The sequence below is a fragment of the Symphodus melops genome (genome assembly GCF_947650265.1).
Source record: "Symphodus melops genome assembly, chromosome: 7".
In the NCBI taxonomy this organism is placed as follows: Eukaryota; Metazoa; Chordata; class Actinopteri; order Labriformes; family Labridae; genus Symphodus; species Symphodus melops.
Genome location: NC_136697.1, coordinates 14,672,827 through 14,687,576, shown reverse-complemented (window position 1 = coordinate 14,687,576; position 14,750 = coordinate 14,672,827). Strand labels below are relative to the sequence as shown.

General features: G+C 39.2%; 1 long non-coding RNA gene across 1 annotated transcript; it reads right to left on the bottom strand.

The window, feature by feature from the left end:
* Positions 1-228: 228 nt before the first annotated feature.
* LOC306826149 lies at positions 229-631 on the bottom strand. The gene is made up of 2 exons (XR_013779375.1): positions 433-631; positions 229-322 (listed from the first exon to the last, which is right to left on the bottom strand). It is a non-coding gene; the product is annotated as an uncharacterized lncRNA (long non-coding RNA).
* Between the last annotated feature and the right edge of the window lie 14,119 nt (positions 632-14,750).

Sequence of the window (14,750 nt, the reverse complement as noted above, 5' to 3'; positions counted from 1 at the left end):
AGATGAAGAGGAAGCTGTCAAGATACATAACAGAAGAAAATAATAAATCCTCTTTGCTATTTCTGCAATCTCCAGTTTATGTTATTGAAACATCTCCACTCTGTTCTCTTCATTGACTAAACCGGCTTTGAAGCAGCATCAGCGCATTTAATTCTGATTGTTAACATACATGTTAGGTTTTGTTTTAGGTGGACCCCAAAATGCAGAGACAGAGACGAACACAAGTGGTTTAACCAAAAGATATTTAATGTTCCAAACCAAGGAGCAGGCAGTGAAGGCAGGAGGCTGGCTGGCTCAACGATCCAGGAGGCACACCAAAAAACTAGAAAAAAGGAAAAACATACGATCAGTCCAACTGTTCCAAAAAACGAGAGCACAAAAACCACAAGAGGTTATCAAACAATATGCTGGAAGGCAATACGTGACCACTACCGAGTAATACGGAATTATCTGGCACAGGAGTAGGGTGACAGCCAGGTTTATATGGAGGGGTTGATTAGATGGGAGACAGGTGTGCCTCGTCTGCTGCCTGGAGGAGCCAGCCACACCCCCTGCCACTCACATACCTGCAGAGGGAAAAAGGACCAGAGAAGGGAGGGGGAGAAAAGACAACACACACAGAAAAAACAAAACAGAACTGAAACCTCACAATACAAGGGACAAGCATTGGTTACATGTTGAAAAGGATATGGAAAAGATGTCCATCACATTGCAGTGTTTTACATATTAAGTTGAATGTGTTTGACATGATTCAGACTGCTTCCTTGACTTGTGTGGTGTTTAAGGAGACTTAATCATATTCTATGCACACATGTCCAAGTGCTTGCATGATTGATCATTTGCCTAGCCAGCAATACAGCTACCTTTAGAGACTTTAAAGTGTATGCATACACAGAGGTGAACCCATATGTACCTTTTATTTCCTCAGACTTAGAAATTATTATTATTTTTTATTATTATATTTTAATCTGTTTTGCATTTGTATTGCTTCATTAACTTTGATTTTGAGTCGGACTAAACCAGCAGCCATCCTTTATCAGATAGCCTCGCAGGACAATCTGCCTAACTTCCAGCTCCATGTGTTAAACATCTTCCCTCTCAGATGTGCTGATAGTGTAAAGACCTGTGTTTGAAGAGGAGTAACACTGGATTCACAAGGACTGCGTCATCATTTGTGAAAGCTACACGCCTTTCACTTAGAATCTCAAACCAGAGCCATCGTGTTTTTCAGAGTCACACTGGGTCTCTAGTGGTTCTTTGTGTATCTTCAGGCAGCTCGCTAAGGCTTTGATCTTCCGGAGACCACAACATGTTTCTGACTGGGTCATAAGTGCAATATACTGCCGAGGGCTCTGCTGCAGCCGTGCCCTCAGGCAGATAAACGCTCACATGTCCAGTGTGACATGTCCCTCGTTTTCCCACCGAGGGAGGAATAAGGTCCAGAGAGAGGATTGAAAAACAAGCTGGAGTAGACTGGGACTTACTGGTGCATGAGGCTTGCACAAGAAATTCAATGATCAGAGAAAAAGATTCGGCAAAACATTGTTCCTATTTGTTGGCCGGGACCTGTTTCCCTGCATTGATCTTTTTCTCCAGATTTCTTCCAGCCTTGTTTCATCATTTTAAGACTAGTGCACAGAGATCAAGAGAAATATGATAAAAGCAAAGAAGAGAGAAGAGTAGTTGGTTAAAGATTGGATTTCTTAAAAGGCATGGAAAATCCAATTGGACTTGTTTGATCAGGATGATGAAGTTCTACCATCATATCCCTGCTACAAAGTCCTGTGTGTTTTTTGTGGTAATTTTATAACAAGGGGATATGAGAAAGATGATTTCTTTAGTTTAAACATTGTGCACATTATCTTTCCTTTATTCTGGTCCTTCTCTCCCCCCTTAATATTCACCTTTTAAGATATTTTCTGCATATTCCTTTTTATTTCTTGAGAAGGTATTTCTGGATTTTTGAACAGGGTATCCCAACAATAGGACACTGACTCATGCATGGATTGCCTGAAGTATAAGTGGCCACACATGTTTAGCAGCTATTATAGGTAGTTCTATTCCCCTGCAATAACAATGTGAAAAGCTCTTATTTCAAGTGAGATCAAATTTAGCAAATCAGCCTTTAGGGTGGCCTCTGTCACCCCAGGCCACCTCTTTATCACGCCCCTGCCAACTGAGCCACGATTGAGTGATGGACTCATTTTTGAGAAATGAAGTACTCCATTCTCACAGTCAAACACCTGCGACTTACTTTGCCCTAACATGTACAGTTTTCTCCCCCCCCCCCTCTCCTCCTCTTTGTCTCTCATTGTATCTGTAGGCCAAGCTTATTGATAGGGTAATTTGCCCTGAGATTGTACTGCCGTCTCCAGGGTGCTATGTGTATTAATTACCATCTATTCATCTGAAGCCGTTCAGCCTTTCAGCGTGGTTCCAGGCCGGTGCTTCACAGCTTCTGTTACGGTCCTAATGCCCGGGTAGAAGTGTGTGTGCCTGCGTGAGACGAGTAATGAAACCTCCTGCACCGAGGAAGAGTGATTTATTACTGCTCTAAAGTGATAACCATATTATGGGCATCTGAAGTAGTATCAGCCCAAGTGAGTCTGGACATGCAAAATATGTAGGTTTGGTAAGTTAATATCAAAGATTATACTTCTTACTCTTTGTCTTCATTGAACTCTTACACCCCCCTTTTGTTTTCAATACATGTTCGTGCAGGTTCATTGTTCACACTCAGGTCTATAATCAATAACTCATTCCAGTGTCGTAAAGTCATTATGAATTTGTGAACCTGCAAATCAATTTCACCTTTAATTTCGAGACAGCTAGACAGTTCAGGAGGATGGGGAGACAAACAGGAGGAGAAGGTTGTTTTTGTTTGCATAGACTGATAAATAATTGAACATGAAATTGTCTTATATTCATATTTCATGAAAAAGTAATCACCTTCTCTGTTTACGTTCTGCTATCTGAGACATTCAGTAGAGATGAACCTTTTCTTTTTTTCTTTTTGTTTTGTACAGTTCATCCAGCAATAGAGCATTACATCCCCTTCGCAGAATGTAAACCCCGTCTCATCATGTAACAAGAAGTTGCCTCTCCTTTTACGTGTTGGCTGTTAAAAGGAGTGGTTGCTGCATTGCCACCTCCTAAACCCTCCTCTTACTCATCCATCATCCTTCCTCCCTGTCTAATCATGGAGCCTACAAGCACTGAGCTTCTCTGTGTGTGTAAGTCGGAGCCAGCAGTGGCAGTGTCTAACCTGTGCATTAGAAAGATAATCTTCTAAGGCAAGATCATGTAAGTGTTATGTCTGACAAAAATATCCTACTTATGTGACTCTTGACTCAACTTAAATGTATTCCAGCAAAATATGACTTATTTATTTTATTGAAGTAAATTTTAGATGTAGGTTGATTTAAATAGGTATACACAACATGTGTTAAATCTGATTATTTAAATAAGTGTGAACTTCAGGTTCAAAGTGAACCCTATTATTATGTACTCCAATATTAACTCCACGCCCCCAAACATTATACTTTTCGCATGTTGTTCTTGATTGTCAGATGTCAAACCTAAGGGTTACTTAAAAATGATTTTCCAACTACTTAAATTTTCTGGCAACTTGGCAACATGCATTCTCTGATGAAGATCATGCAATAAGGTTGAAAGAACCAGAACTGCTCTAGGAACATCTTCAGCTAAGTCTGTCCTGCTATAATTAAGAAAGCACCTGCAAATCCTGAGAATGTTAAACGAGTGCACACACACATGTTCAGTTGTTGTTATAGTAGCAGTATCTTCCTTTTTAGATGTATCCTCTTTATTATAAATAACTGCATCCAGATCAAAACAATACAGCCTTGGGGGTTTCTTTGATCACTTTATTTGTTATTTAATCCTTTTATATTAACCCAATATTTTGTTCTCTATTTGTCTTTGAGGCACAAAATACGCATACTGTATACGTATAAATGCTATATGTGTTAACTCTTCAAGACAACAATGTGTGTTATACACAGTTTCGGTTTAGAGAAACATTCACGTTTTTAGGAAATACAAGAGAGCTAGGAGTCAATCCTGTTATTTGCTACTCTGATTTATATTCACGTCTGCTACATCTTATTTGAGATTTCACTCACAAAGTGTTTATCACAATGTTCCTTGCTGGTTTTGAATCATACTTCTGTGCCATCTTTCTCTTCTGTTCCTGAGATATTTTACTCTCCACTCCCCATGCCGCTCTCACTCCACAGTGTTTGTATGTGAGCAGCTTTCAGCCGGCCCCTGGTTGTCAACTGATTGTAGATAATTACAGCAATTTGACTGCAGCTTTCACAGCCAGTGATTTTCTGCAGGCACTTACAGAGGGGGAACATGCCAAGCAGAGACCCTCAAACTGCCTCTGTGGATAACTACACATACAATGGATCAGTGACTATGTGAGAATATAAGCATGAATCTAGCAGATGCAGTTACACATACTGTTTACAACTCTAATAGATGTTGAGATTACTGTTGAAACCTCAACATCTCAAGTTTAATCTCATCTGTTGAGGAGAAATATCAAAGATGTAATTATATTGTCTTTATAGCTCAGTTCCAATGGGGAAAAATAGAAAATCCTTTCCTGTGCCTTTAAGAACATTCAATCACTTCTCAAGGACACAAGTTTTTATATGAGATTTAACTAAAACCAAGTTTATTCATTTCATTAAAATGAATAAAATTACATACAACTAGACATATTTTTGTTGCATTTACGTTGGAGCTCTTCCTCGGCTTATTTTGCAGAGAAAGCCCCACTCTCTCATATATTATGAGACTAATCCTTGTTTGAAGGACTGTAATTGTTCTGGAGCTGTCGTACATTAGCTACAGGCCTCTCAGCTCAGTGCTATATCCAGAACAGTAGGAATGAGTCAGACTCTTTATGGTGACAGCTCTCCCCATCTTTCTGTCTCCCTCTGTTTCTTTCACTGCCTGTCTTACACTTTTTTTCTCTTCCACTTCCTCATTGTCTTCTTTTCTCTGCTTATTGTTTTCTCCCCCTCATCCCTCTCTTGCTCCCTTCCTTCACCTGCCCTCCTTCCTCCCTCATCTTCTGCTTACATAAGACGTGATGTGCGCAGTGACAGCCGAGACTTGAGGACTCATCACAACCCTCACTCAACAGGAACCCCCCTTTCTGTCTTTCTGTCTGCTTATTTCATGGGGAGCCATGACAGCTGCACACTTGACCGCAGGCTAAAGCGGATAATAGCAAGAGAGATCAAAGCAGAAAAAGACAACACACATGCACTTTCCCTCTCCATCTCTGTGCATCTCACTCACATACACGCTTTCTGTCTGACTCTCACTTGTCATACATGAGGCATTTTCTGTCATTTAGACCTAAACTTCAAAGCAATGATTTATTTTCTGGATTTTTTTCAGGGAATCACTGGACTCTGTCAGATGTCGCCTCTGTGTGACATGGGTTGGAAGCAAAAGAAGGACAAGTATACGTCTCTACTTAAGAAGCAACTAACAAGATCCTTAAATCCTTGGCGAAGTTTGAACTTCAAGACTAAATTAATGATACAAAACTGTGTGGCATGACTATATATTTGTATCAAACTAATGGACTCAAAACCATTCTTAAAATTGTCAGAACTTAACAGAAATTATTGTGGTTTGAAGACAGCATTATCGTGGATATATTCATGGACATGTTTTCAATTTATAGGAAAAGTGACAAGTGTGGAGTGGATGGTTGTATCACAATGCTCTATACTCAAAACATTCAAACTTGGCCCTCCTTTTGGGCTTATTGCCACCAGACATTTACTTCTTGTACGTACACTGCAAACTATCTCAGAATATAACATTTGTTGTAATGGAAAGTACGATAATTTAGCAAGCTAGCAAAGCTCACCACCAGTGTTTGGCACCTGCCGGTCCACCAGAAAGCAGGCCAACTCTGTGTCCCTGGGTGGAAGCCAACCCAAGATTAAACCCTTGTTTTGGAACAATCTTTATGGCGTTGCATTTCGCCTCACTATAATGACATTTTCTCTTCTTTACCACTACATTTGTATTTGAATGGCATTGAATCTCTAAATTGTATCTAAACACAAACTCATCTGCACACTGTTATTGGCTGGGAGAAACACTTCCACTCCATACCCAGGAATGTCCAGAGCCAACCAAATCATCCAACATCCAGACAGAGGACAAGGTCTCTGCAGACACAGTCACACAGTCACCCCGTCTATGTAAAGAGTTACTAATTTGGGAAAATATGGACTTATTTTTTTTTTTCAAAAGCAAAAATACAGTGACACAAAATAAAAGCTACTTAAGTTATTACACTGAGGCAGCCACAATGTACTTTGTCTATCAGCCTACATAAAACAGCTTTAGTCATTTTAAAAGCTGGCTAATAGCAACCTGTCTGATATTTGTTCGGCAACAGAGCTCCCATTATGACAGGCTAACAAGAACACAGTCTTAATGTGTGCCCTGATAGGATGTTTTCCCTTCTTTCTGTTTCAGCGCTGGTCTCAGTTTGAATTTATGGGCTGTAAAATGAGGTTCGCCGGAGGAAAAGCAGGGGATAGAAAAAGTATACGAAGGAAAGATGGCAGTAAGGAACGGTTATGTACTGAGCTGTGCCCCTGGTCTCCTTCAGGCTTGTGTTTCATACTCAGATTCACACAAACACACACACTGACATCGGCAATTGCTGCTTTTTGTTTATCTCACCACTTCAGGCACTGGGACAAGCCCGTCTGATTTCTCATGTGGGCTCACACATGTGAGTGTTTCCTGGCACCCGACTGATGATTTCTATAGCCTGTTTGTTGACTGTATATGCACATTAAACATGCCTGTGCATAATTGTGTGCTGTAACCTGTCTAAACATAGGAATCAGCTATAGAATATTAAAATTTAGGCAACATGAATGCTTTTGCCCATTTCATTCTGCCACTTTGTTCAGCTGAATTTTATTGCGCGTGTGAATGGTTGCATAAAAGGAGGAACTACTGCTGCTATTTACATGGCTTTAATCCTGTAAATGCCATCTGGAAATTCTGTGATTATTCACATAGCTCTTTAAGATGCTCTTTAGCATCTTTAGTTCTCTAGATATGTGCTTTTTATGTATTTGGCATTAACTGTATTTCAGCAGAGAGTTAGATATACAGCTCAGTTCAACACAGAACTGCTGCAAAAAAAACAACAATCAATACAGAATCAATACAAGAGGAAGATGTGTGACAGGCTGCCTGTAGAGTGTGTGTATAGTGAATCGGCTGTCTGATTGTGCCTATGTGTGTGTTTCTCTTTCTGTGGATCTGCAGCTGGTGATAAGAGCGTGAACAATGTATGCCTCATAATAATATTCCAAGAGTGTTTCCATTTCAGCTGTGCGTAGGAGTTCCTCGCCAGGTGCCAAAGTAAAATAACGTTAATTTTCTCAATGCAGTAAGAGAGAAATATATAGCGCAAACATGAGCCTCATTTATTACTGTTCTTTGTTTGCCTGAATTGACAAAGTGCAAGTTAAATTGTTCTATATCAAAAGATAATGTGTGCCCTTATTGGATGTACACCAATAAAGACTTGACTAAACTTGAGCAATAGTGATTAATTGTTTTGCAGATGTAATGCATAAAAAACAAGCATTTTTAAATGCATTTAGCCAGGCTTCTGCTGAGCCAATTATTTATTGTGCTCTCTGTTAAAATGAGGCCCGTAAAAATCTGTCTGTGTATGCTGCTGTGTCCTCGGTCTCAGGTGTTAGGTAAACATGAAAGGTAAAATGCTGCCCAGCCTGCATCAGCACACATAATCCATCCACCTCAGACTCATTCTGCAGGGAAACACAGTTCTCATCACTCACCTCTCTCTCAGCACTGTTGATTGGCTTATTATGTCCTGCACAGAGGAAGAGTAGGCCATGCATCACTGCACACATCTCTGCTTCCACACTCATAAACACTTCTTTACACAAACACATTGACTACACACAAATACACATCAAGGAAACTAAAAGAATAACACCTTTAGGTGTCTGTCACTTGTAAAACCTGTTGGGACATCAGCATTACACAAACTTGAATGAGATGAACTTGTTAGTGCAAACACACACAAACACTCGGCAGGAGAAGGAGACAAATGCCACTCTCACACTCTCTTGTCATGGAAACACCATGATGGAACAAGAACCAAGTTTTTTACAATTTATATCTTCTGTGGCACCACACACTTTACAAAAAGTGAGGAAGAATGTGAAAGGTGAGGAGAGCACAACAAAATATGTCGTGTAATTGCATCATGGGAAGTGTAGGATACAATGTTTCAGGGACCCGTAAAAGGGACTGACAGTCATGATATTGGATTCTGCGGATAAAATGTTGACTTTTTTTCATCCATTTCTTTTAACAAGTCATCAGACATTATGGAAGTTTGATTCATCATTTTGAAATGGCAACAGTTTTCCTTTTTTTTTTTTTTTTTTTTTTTTTTTAACCAAAAAGGGAAATAACTTAACAGACAGATTTGCAAGAGATGCCATTATAACCTTGTAAGCCCCACAGTCAGAAAACAAAAAAACCTTTAATAAAATAAAAACAACTTATAAAAGGTAAAGAAGTTCAAATAAAACTTAAAACTTTTTCTTTTTTATTTAACTTGTTAATTGTTTTGCACCAATACACTAAGACAGATTCCTATTATGCAAATGTATTTAGCAATAAAAACCGATTCTGATTCAGATCCTGTTTTGAGCTTCCCATATGTTAGAGCGAAAAATGTCTGCCTGTTTTTCTGGAGTGCTTTTAAGGAATTGCAAATCAGCTTATACATGCACTTATGGGAGTCTTACATACCTTTCAGTATACTGCATGGCTGCAGCAGGCTATTTAAAGCCCATAGAAACTATAATGGCGCATTACATCACAGTGACTTCATAGAGCTTAGCCCAGTGTACCAGCTGCTACCCATCTCTGTTTGTGGTAAGATATATTGGTTATGGGCTTACTCTTTCCTTGGCTGAGGGCCTACGACATCTAGGATAAGGTTTCAAATCCAAAATCTTTATATAAAATCATTACCAGAGGGGAAACAACAATGAACAACTGGTGAAGGCCTGTGTGGTTTATTGGCTGAGCTCTTCACTGGATGCATCTGCAGCTGAGCGTAGTTCGTGTATAATAAACTGCAGTGTGCTGGAATAATCACTATGTGTTTTAGGCCTGATTTCCCCTTAGCCACTCAGCGAAGACAAAGAGAAAAGAGACAGAAATAAAGTGTGGTGGCACAGACTCCAAGAGACTCAAGAGGTCCAGGGTTGAGCTTACCATCTCACTGTGTGAAAGTGAGAGAGAGAGAGAGAGAGAGAGAGAGAGAGAGAGAGAGAGAGAGATACATGTGGGTGTGTTGTTTAGCCTATAGCAGAGGATATATTTTTCAGTCTGAGGTGAACAGAGGTAACCGCTCTCCCACCTTCCTTCTCCTTTATCCTCTTTGCACAATCCTTTCATTTTTCTGGCCTCTCAGCCATCCTGTCTCCAAAATGCACTCTAATTCTGCAACCAATTTCATACAGTATTTCTGCCAAAGCCTCCATTTTCCCGTCACTTCTACCCACTCACTTGTCAATCCTCCTCCACTTCAAGCATTAAATATTCTGATTTAGACCTCCCTCTTTCATGCCGCTTAATCTCTCACTCTGCTGCTCCAATCCCCACCTTTACTTTCCTCCTTTTCAGAATCCTATCCTTTATTTCTCCTCCCTGGTTCTGTGACCTTCTCTTTAACCTTTCCAAACCAGGCTCTAAGCCTTCCTTCTCTTAACTCAAGAGATGCCCACAAGTGCTTTAACATCATTGAACCTGTGCTTCTTCTCTAAAAGCTCAAGGGTGTGTGAGGTTCATTATCTCTTATGTTTGTGTGTGTGTGTGTGTGTGTGTGTGTGTGTGTGTGTGTGTGTGTGTGTGTGTGTGTGTGTGTGTGTGTGTGTGTGTGTGTGTGTGTGTGTGTGTGTGTGTGTGTGTGTTTAAGAAACTGCCTGGGGAGTTGTGAGTAGTACCTCTGGTGATTAATGTTCCATCTTTTCTCCTGTCATGCAGATCGGACATCCTGGGAGGCGAAAGTCAGCACAAGGACAGGAAACAGGACATGAGGAGGAAGTCAGTTTGTCCTTGTACATGCGTTATTTTTTGTTTTATTTTTTTCTTTAACAGAAACTTTCTCTCTCAAGGACATCAGTGGGATGAGTTAAAGTTAGAGAATGACAGAGGTTGTAGTTTATTATGGCAGGCCAGGCTGGTTATTGGATTTAAACTTCAGTTTCTACTCTTTAATGAATTCAATCCTGTTGCTCATCCATCCATCAACCAGACCTTCAGTCATAATCATATTATCAATGCCATTTACCTGAGAAGCATTATGAAGCCCAATACTGCTATGTGTTAAGTCACTTGGCTAAAAATACACAAAACCTTAGTCAACTATCTTTAGGAACCATTATCAAGGACATCGTAGCAAAACTGTTTAAACACCTTATATAACTCAGAGACACACATTTTCCAAATAGTATAAAGATACCATTACTTTACCCAAGTGTGCTTGTTCACTAATCATAAACTTCCTCATAGTTTATTGATACAGACCATCCTTTCACTCACACTTACTTAACCTTTGGTTGCAACTTGCAAGTGGAAATATCTACCAGAAAGAAAGACATTTAAATTAAATCACCAAGGAGTGCTTCTAGGGCCAAACATTGGGGGCCCCTCCAACCAGTGTTCATTATGAATTTCCAGCAATAATGTATGCGACAATTAGCAGGGCATTGAGAGTTAGTTCTGTCAGATAGGGCCCCATTAGGGAGGTTATTGTTGCAAAATGTGCACATTTTGAGGCCTTGCTGTAGTTTAAAGTTTGTCAGCCGTTAGGGGTCCCCTACTGGTCTGGGACCCCTGCCTTTCCTATTGACAAGCAGCGCCTCTAGAATCATTGAACATAATAAAGGTTTGGTCTAAACATCAACTCAAAGCTTTCTGTCTGACAACATTGTTGGTTAAATCCCCAAATGTGGTCACATTCACATATTTCTCAATTTCTGTATTTTGACAGCTTGTAGTCGGCACAGTTACTGTCATGTGTGCACAACTCTGCTAAATCCAATTACTGTATTTACATCCAAGATCTGAAATTAACTTTTCGACTCATCAGCCAAGGTTGTCATGTCTGTTTTAGTTTTGTATTTCTCATTCTTCCCTTGTGTTGCTTCGTTGTTGTTTTCTGTCTTGTTTAGTATTGTCTATCCAAGTGTTGCTTGTTTCCATTGTTGTTAATGTTTCCTAATGTCGATAGTTTACTAGTTTAGTCTTCAGTATACTGTTTTATTTGTTATACTTGTTTCTTGGTGCTAGTGTGTATTATTATTACATTCTTGAGTTATCTGTGTATTCAGTTTTTTGTGATTTGTAGTTCTAGTCCTCAGTGTTTCTTTTCTTGCGTTGTCCTCATGCCTCTGTGTTTCTCTCCAGTGTGATTGCCCTTATTGTCTTCACCTGTGTCGTTAGTCTCACCTGTGTTTAATTATCTCTGTCTATTTAGTCTCAGTGTTCTTGATTGAAATCCTGTCTGTCATACCTTCACTGTGCCTGTGACTTCTGTTCCCTGTGTTTGGAAGTTTTAGTTTTTAAAGAAGCTTTGCTTGCCTGTGGCCTTGTTGTTTAAAAAATAAATAGGTTTCATTTCTGCACATGGTTCCTCCTACTTTGTTTCTTCTGAAATATGATGAAGATGGCAGGGAGATGGAAAAAATCTATCAACCAAGCATATTTTTACCAGCCAAAATAAAAAACATGTACTGTATATTTTTGTGTCACATACACGTTTGTCTCAGTGCTTTTTAAAGAGTAAATACAGTATTATTTTCCCTTGGGTCCATCATCGATATAAATCACAGATTGGATCATCTTTCGGGTCAGGAAATTAAGAAATGGTTACACTTCTTTTTTTTTTTTTTTTTACACTATTTGCTCACCATTTTTGAAGGTGGTAGTGACCGGCATAGTTAAACAGATTGGGAAGAATAAGACAATATATGAAATAAAGCAGTGCCAGTGTTATTGTGACCCATAATTTCAATAAAGGGCAACAATGTATGGTGTGTCTGCAATTCAACATTTTTACAGCTTTTAGATAATCTTATTGGGTTTTAATCCTCAACTACTCCATCCAACAGAGCAGCGCAGCAAAATGAGATTTGTGGCCCACTGGATAACAAAAAGGGGTGACTATATTTACTTGTTAAATTTTAAGCTAAAAAAATGATGGAAAACGTAGCTGTGCTCAGTTTCAGGAAGAAGGGTTTAAAAGAGAAAATATGGGTTGAAATATGTGCTTATGAGGTGTGATAAGGGTGTTGAGAAAATAATTGCAATTCTGAAGGGATGAAGGGAGATACAGACATGAACATTAATTACAATTCTTACTCTCCTCCCTTTGTCTTTTAATGCATATTTAGCAACTCCCTACCCATGACCACAGGGTTAAGATCTGCAAAACTGGAGAGAGGCCAGATACTGAAAGGTTAAAGTCGGAAAGAGCCTGGTCTACAGGCAGCAGGTGAAAGATTAATAACTGCCTGATGCTTACTTTACAGGCCATGTAGCTATATCTGTCATTGTTCTGCAACTGCTGGTAACTGTTAATTACTGTAGTCTTTTCCTACTGTGGAGTTTATTTTATTTTTTGGTAGCTTTTTATTTCTTAGGTCCCTACATTACCAAGCTTCAACTATCAGCAGGTCAACTATCACAAACTTTTGTGAAACCATGATAAGGAGGGTGCCTAAACTGTAGCATAAAACTTGTATTAAATTTGTGTGCGCTAGAAAGTGTCAATTTAACCTTGTGCATTTGAATGCATAAAAATATGCAATTTGAAAGGCTAACTTTTACAAGCCTTAAAAGTGTATATTTTCAAGTGGATCTAGCTATACACTTGAGATAGTGAAATTTCAAGTGAGATTTTTTTAGTGCACTTAGAAGTTTGTACTTCAAAATTAACTTTAAAGTGTAGACTTGAAAGTGTGAATTTAATAGCGTGCACTTTGAAATGACTTTGAGGTTTAAATAGAAGCATGGACTTTAAAGTATGTACTTGGAAGTGTTCTTTTAAGTGTCCATCAGGAAGTGCCCTGAAAAAACTGTTTACTATAAAATGCTCAATATTAGGTGTAAACTTTAAGTGCATATTTTCATCTGCTACTTAAAGCACTCTGTCATATCTCTTTCAGTATGTCTGAGTCTTTATACCACAGACTGAAACATTTGTGAGGATCAAAGGTCATTTTTCAAAACACAAAGAAGTCAGTGCGAATAATATTGAACTACTATAGGGCTCCTGAAAGGGCACTTGATCACATTTTAACTGGAAGCGCATCCCCCTTCCCTTCTCTTTATCACTGCTTGTAAGAGCTTCTGAGATTCCCATGACAATTTCTTGGTCAGAACATGCTAATGTGTGTCCAAGTTACCCTTTATAGGAGAAGATCTTGGTAACAGGTATATCTTTTTTCCTTGCAACACACACAATCATTTTTTTTTAACTTTCTTTCTTTTTCTGCATTTCTCAGTAGATAGATAGATAGATAGATAGATAGATAGATAGATAGATAGATAGATAGATAGATAGATAGATAGATAGATAGATAGATAGATAGATAGATAGATAGATAGATAGATAGATAGATAGATAGATAGATAGATAGATAGATAGATAGATAGACAATAAGTGAACGAACAGAATAAACTTTGAATTTTGAGAGTTGCATTTTGCAGATCAGTGGAAAGAGTGTGTTTAAAGGGTTTTGTGTGTGGTTGTTTGTTTGTGTGGTGTGTGTGTGTGTGTGTGTGTGTGTGTGAGTGCGTGTGTGCGTGCGTGCACGCATGCATGCGTGCTTGTGTGCGCTTTGGCGTGTGTGTGTATCTGAGTGCTTTCATTGGGTTTTTTAATCAGTGCGTCACGCTCTCGGTTCCGATTAGGTACAGCAGGAAGGGCTCTCCAGCCGGCTGCTTCTGAACAACAACAACCTCTAAAAAGCAGATAATGCTTCAACACTCAGACTCAAAGAAAATCAACCTCTCTATTTCTCCTGCCTTCTAACTTGTCCTCCTCCACATCTATGCTGCAAATCAGATCGATGCTGATGGAAAATGAAACTCCACAAAAACAGCAAGGTGAGAGCAGCCCCAGGTGTGAGATGTTTGCTATGTCACGTGACAAAAAGAAAACAAGACAATCTAATATGAGGGAGCAACCAATATGGTTCAGTGCTGTGTCCTCTGGCTTTCAGCATGTCAAAAACTATGTTCAAAGATCATAAAAGGGGAGGCACACACACACACACACACACACACACACACACACACACACACACACACAAACTGCAGAGTAAGCTGCAGAAATAAAGGGCCTCAATAGTTGTGTAATTGCATTGTATGTTTGCTGTAACAATTTGAGGTCCTCACACTCCATTCCACGTGTCAAAAGACATTATTCTTGTTGTTCGCCTTAATGGACTCATCTTGCTTCCATTTCATCTCTAGAGAGCATGGAATCATCTCTGTGCGCCACTTGCTGCTGAAGAGGTTTTGCAGAACATAAAAAGGACAACAATGAAGATGAATATGTGCATAAACAATTGTTCCTTCTGCACTCTTTCTATTGGAATAAAAAA